The sequence below is a fragment of the Rousettus aegyptiacus genome, unplaced genomic scaffold (assembly GCF_014176215.1).
Source record: "Rousettus aegyptiacus isolate mRouAeg1 unplaced genomic scaffold, mRouAeg1.p scaffold_m13_p_16, whole genome shotgun sequence".
Taxonomy (NCBI): Eukaryota; Metazoa; Chordata; class Mammalia; order Chiroptera; family Pteropodidae; genus Rousettus; species Rousettus aegyptiacus.
The window spans coordinates 29182985-29189309 of record NW_023416291.1 but is presented as its reverse complement, the minus strand read 5'-3'; the positions used below and the strand labels follow the sequence as shown (position 1 = coordinate 29189309).

Sequence of the window (6325 nt, the reverse complement as noted above, 5' to 3'; positions counted from 1 at the left end):
TAACACAAGGAGCTCACAGGGACTTTGATCCTTTTGATAGCAGAGGGGGAACCACTGCCCATGCTTATGGACCTGCAACAGGTAGTTAGAAACCCCAAGAGATTTTGCCTCTGTACTGATGACATCTGTGACATTCAGTCTCCCTACAGAGACTTGTAAAAGCATCAACCTATGTCACATGCTTACATCGTGGAACCCAAACATACATAAATGTCGATGCTACTACTACAACCGGTGGAGAAATCTTTTCCTTTGAAGATGGGTCCTTCTGGTGGTAGATTCCTGTGTTATGAAGCCACGGATGCAATTGGAGCCAGGAATCAAGTTTTTCTTTTTAAAGACAACACACATGGTTAATCAGTGATTTAAAACCACAGCTAAGCTATCCCAAGAGCACACATTGTCTGGGCTTCCCTGACTCTGAAAGGATTGCTGCTGCTGTTTTTAATCCAATTTATCTATAAAATCTACCTCTTTGTGGATTAACAATGTTGGAGGTGAGATGAGAGCAGACAATTCATGGACCTTGGTTATTCCATATTGATTAGGGAGAAATTTCCAAGGCTTGGACCTGAAATTGCTGCAATCTTTCACTCCAAAGGACAGACTATATTTTCCAAGGATGTAACCAACTCGAATGTGACAAGCTATCCAATCATGTCACCAAGGCTGAAAAGCGATAGTGGGTTTAGTTGTTAGGAACAGAGTGCCTCAATTTACTTCAATTTATTACACATGTTTTGCATGCAGGCTTTGTGCCTAACACACTTTGGTATAATAGTATCTTAAAATAATAAAGCAAAGGTTATATATAGACCATAGATTAATGATTATGACAAATATAAACTGAATTTTTATAACATTTTTCGGTTTTAAAAACTTGCCAGGATGTAGTCTCTTCATCTTTCAATTTTTACTGTTAAGTTTGAAAATAGAAACCCTCAAAGGCCAAGAGGATACCTTTTGGAGAATGCTCAATAAGTTGGTCCCTAAAATGGTCGGACTGAGAAATTATAATTACCCCCTCTCTGGCTTGCCTAAAATGAAGAAATGACGTTTCAATAACTGTTACATTCTCAACAAGGGCATTATCTTAATTAGAATTAAAAATAGAATACACCTTAGAACTTTAAAAAAATGGCAATTATGCAAGTAAGCTATTTAAATGGTGATCATATAATTTTATTTTGTTTCCAGGTTGACTTTATTAATATTACATATAAAGTATATATAGATGAAAGCCTTGAAAGAAAAAAAGGCCAACTGGATCGGCAGTCCTGTGCCAAAGGTGACATCCCTGTGGCTCTGACCTATTTGGGATTTCCGATCTCCGCTTCTGTGTTCACCCCTGGCCCTGTTGCAGCCTCAGACTCCCAATGGTCAGCTTTGGTGGGTGGACAGCTCCCAGTGAGGAACTCCCAGGACACACCTCCATGGAGCTCTCACCTGTGAGGCAGTGGTAGGAAGCAACTGGACCTCGGGCTGTGGGCAGCTTGGGATTTGGGCAAGTGTGGGCATTCATACAATGGAAATGAGCTAAAGAAAGTTGCAGAATGGAAAATGTGAAAGGTGTTTGGGGGCTGCATTTGGCCAGTTTTCTTGGAACAGATGGTTTGTAGCAGGGAATATTGAAGTAAGGCTGGAAAGGGAGTTCGGAATAGTATGAATAAAGCTTCTGGATGCCACGCTAAGGATTGAACTTGAGGTCTTTCAGATCCAAAAATGTCTATGGCCGTGCAATCCTGAACAAGCCTGATCCTGTTTGATCTTGGAAACTAAGCAGGGTTGAGCTTGATTAGTACTTGGGTGGGAGACCACCTGGGAAGACCAGGTGCTGTAGGAGTAAAGAATAAAAAATAAGGGATTGTAAGCTGATCAATTTCTTGCAATCAGTGAGGTCAACCAAAGGTCACCTAAATAAATATATAAGTAAATAATTAAATAATGAGGAAATTTATTTTTAAAAAACCCCAAAGATATGACATAACTGATCCTCAACTTTTAAATACTGTAAAGAAATAAAAAACTGGGAGAAGAAAGGTGGCAGTGACTATTGACATCCAGGTCCCTCTCCTGGTTGCTGGATCTTTCTGCCCAATTTTGTAGTGAGGCTATTTGGGAAGAAAAGAGTGTGTTAACTCAGTTCTCCTTACATATGGGGCAAAGCCACATTTCACTAAGTTTATATAACCATAGACTATGAGGGCGAGAAAAGGCCTTCAAGTCCTCATACTCCATGCCCTCACCATTGTTTAAAATCCTGCAATCTCCAATAACAGGGCATCCAGCCTAGGTCTGAATTTTCCAATGTTGGGTGGCTGGCTCCCTGCTTCTCAGAGCAAACTGTAACCTTCATTTGTTTTAGCTAGTTCAGCCTCCTGGGGGTGATGCAGAGCACCTCTCATCCCTTTCCCACAGACGGCCAGGTCCCCCCAGGTTTTTCTCCTGTTTTCCCTTCTCCTTTCCAGGTGAACATCCCCAGGTCCTTGAAGCATTTTCCCATGTGACATGATTTTGAGTTTCCTCTCATTCTCCCTGCTGTCTTTGTCATATCTTTTTTAAAATTTTTTTTTTTTTATAAAGAATAATGGTTTATGAGTAAGGACTGGAAGACACATTTATATAAGTTCTTAAAAAATTTTTATGAGATATAATAAAATTAACCATAAAATTAACCCATTGGAAGGTGGATTTCAAAAGCTTCCATTCCCTGAAAGGTTCCGTTGTGCTGATTTACGGTCACTCCCGTTCCCAGTCCCAGCTCTAGGCAACCACCAATCTACTTTCTGCCTCTATAGTTTTAGGGTTTTTTTGTTTTTGGTTGCTTTTTATATAAAAAACTTTTTCCTATCAGCCATCTTAGACCCCATGGAAACAGCTTTGTATCATAGAACATTTCTTTAAGATGGCTTTTTCTTGGTATTTTTGCCTATAGATGCAGACAAGGTTAAAAATTCATGAATGATTGTTCCATAATGAGCTATTATATAATTTATCTTCCTAATTGCTAAAGAATCATCCAAACAGCACAACCAGAGGCTCTCCCAAAATATCCCCTGGAGCTACTGTCTGAATATAGAGTACTGAATGGGCCATTGATCCAGCGGGCTGGCACTTCATAAGATTTTGATGCTTCGAGGTCATAGAATAAGGACGAGGGAGCACACAGGGCCCTCTCTGCTCTCCTCAGGCCTCTCCCAGAACCTCCAAACTCAATCCTGCCTTTGTTTACATTCTCTTCCCTGTAAGGAAAGCCATTCCTCCTCCCTGCTACCCTGAGATCCAGCCCTGGTCTCTGATGCCTTCACTGACCACACACTGGAAAAGCTCTTTGTGTTCAAACACCACATATTTCACGACACCATATGAAGGGCTTGAGAGTGGGGACCGTGTCATTAAACCTCCCTCAGAGCTCCTATGGCTTTAGACAAATGGGCTGTCCTGACTCCTGGCCCCTGATTTCTCCCTACTTTGAGCCCCTCTAGGTCTTTGCACTTTTATTATTTTCCACCTTACTCATAGTTCTTTGAGTGCCTCATTGTGTTGTAGGTGTCCCGTGGGCGGTAGCTTACTCACCATTAAGTCCCCCTTCAGGGTGTGACATAGTGCCTTGTACATGATAATAACAATAAAGTAACGACCACCAACCTTTGCGTATCACTTTGCAGTTCCCAAAGTGCTTTCATATCCATTCTGCAATTTGACTCCATGGCAATCCTGCGATAAAGGTATGATTATTATACTCCTTTTACAGACAAGAAACCAGTGCCCAGCGTCCTTGTTTCTAAGATATTCTGATGCAAAGTGCAAGCACTCTGCTACACCATCCTACAGCTCAATAAATCTTTGTTGAATTGATTTAATGTTAGTTGATTGGTCTTGTTGATATGAATAAGGTATAAGAAGTAAGGAGCAGGGTTGGGTTGTTCTTTGTTGTAGCTTTTGTTGCCGTTCATGTATTCATTATCTATTAGTCCATTTATTCATTCAACAGACAAATACTGAGGATCGGCTACGTGATTCCAGTGTCAGGCATCAGTTAAATGCCAGGAATGCACAAAAACTTTTAGATATTTCTCTCAGGTTGCCCACCACACTGTGAGGGAGACACACAAGTAAATCGACAATTGAAATATAAAACTGTATAGTGTTAGGGTGGTGGGAACCTAGAAGAGCCCTTGAAACCAGTCTGGAGGTGTCCGTGAGTCTTTCTCAGCAAAGGCATCTCCTGAACGGTCTCGAATGGCCGACAGGGTTAGCCAGGGTTTTCTCAAGAGAGAAGAGGAAGCCCCGGGCTTGATGGAGAAAGGACACCTATGCAAACTGTGGGAGGCTAGGGGTCCAATTACTCTGGGACCTCTAAAAGTTTTAGCTGGGTAGGAGGCAGTGTAGGCCAGCGGCTAAGGGCTTTGATATCACATGCACCCGAATTTGAATCCCACCTCTGTTAGTAATTAGCCATGTGATTTTGAATAAGTCACTTAACTTTTTACTTAAACTCTTAGTTTCCTGATCTGTGAAACAGATAAAATCTTCTCTCATAGACTCTTGGGAGGATTGTAAGCAAGAATGAAGGTAAAGCACTCAAACAGTGTCTCGCATGCTGGAACGGTCAATAAATGAGAAGACGAGATTTCTTAGAAAGTTGTGTTGTCCTCTGTGATATCATTAAGAGATGGAATTAGCAAGAGAGGCTGGATGGACCAGCCACTACCTTCCCCCTCTGCTTCCTCTCAGAAATACAGCTCCGTCACCTCACAGGGTAGAAGCAAAATGCCCCCCCGAGGCCTGAAAATGCCTATGGTAGCGAGGAGAAGAGGAGGAGAGGTAGGAGAAATGAATAAAACATAGAAACACAGGCTGAAGCCCTGAACCAAAATAAAAAGCGTAAAATTGAGATTAAGGTGAATAAGAGTGGGAGATATTGGAAGGAACACTATAATGTTCAGAAGCAAAATACTGCCTTTCCTCTGAATTTTGGGCAAGTTTTCATTAAGTTTCTCCTTAGCTAAGAAAATCGATCCTGTGATTCTAACATTTGGGACCTCAGCTCCCCTTGTGCATTTTCTTCTGGATGGTTTAGCATTCCCAGTTTGCAAAACACTTTCATATATAGTGTGTCATTTAAATCAGTAAGCCATGATTTTATACTATTGTAACAACAAGGCTGCTTCATGTCACAGGTGAAGAAACAGACTTAGAAAGCTAACTGCTCTGATTCAAAGTAAACAAAGATCAAGAGCTTCCTGTAGAAATATCTCTTAGCTACCTAACAGGGCACTCGGGCTAGAATCCTATACAAAAAAATTCTTTGAATCAGTACAACGAAAGCCACAGGAAAGTAAGCATGTCCCATCTATTGTTGCTGAGTTTATGGCTCTTTAAATACATGCTACTGAAGGCTGCACAAGTAAACACGGCCTGTCTGGGAAGCACCAGATCACCCAGGACAGCAAGTGTGAAAAATCTATCTTGATCAGAAAGGTAGAAAAGTCAAAGCACTTTGGCTGGTTTTCAATGTGCTTTCTGGGCTTTATTTTATATGCTCTCAGCTTTATTGAGATGTAATTGACATGTAACATAGTGTAAGTTTAAGGTGTACAATGTGATGTTTTGGTACACATACCAAATATTTTCCACAATAAGGTGAGTTAACACATCCTTTAGCCCACATAATTACCATTTTTTTTGTTGTTATGGTGAGAATATCGAAGCCCTATACTTATAGCAATTTTCAGGTATACAATCCAAAATATTTTTAAAAGAACAATTTATGGCTTAAAGAGTTTAAGAGATTCCCCATTATACGGCCCTATAGATGCCCTATGGAACATGATATAGCTACCGAAAACAGGTAAAATAAGACTTCTGCAGGTATGCTCAAGGTTTGTATTTGTGTGGCCCACACTATATGTGATATTCAGTGCCTCTAAAGCATTTTACATGTTTGTCTCATTTAATTCTCATGGTAAACCTATGAGGTGAGAATTTTTATCTCCATTTACAGCTAAGGAAACTGAGGCCCAAAGAGACCGTGACTTCTCCGATGTCACAGAATGGATCTGTGGCATTTAAACCAGTTGGATTTAAAACCACGTCTGTTTTTCAAAGCTAGGCCCGTGTTCTTTCTTTTTCATTGTCTCCCAAGGATTTTAATTAGCTCTTAATTGGAAACTTTGTGTTACTCTCTTCTTGTGTTTTGATTTTTCTCTGCCTTCAAGTCCACCTCTTTTTACCATAAGCTGTAATCATTAATTTTTAAATATGAGACTAATTTTTATTGAGAAGGTGGGATTTGGCAATCACTATTCTAGGTACTTTTTAA

At 40.5% G+C, this 6325-nt stretch overlaps 1 pseudogene; it reads left to right on the top strand.

Moving 5' to 3' along the window:
• Positions 1-1724: 1724 nt before the first annotated feature.
• Positions 1725-1843, top strand: LOC118612782 (annotated as a pseudogene).
• The last annotated feature ends 4482 nt before the right edge of the window (positions 1844-6325 follow it).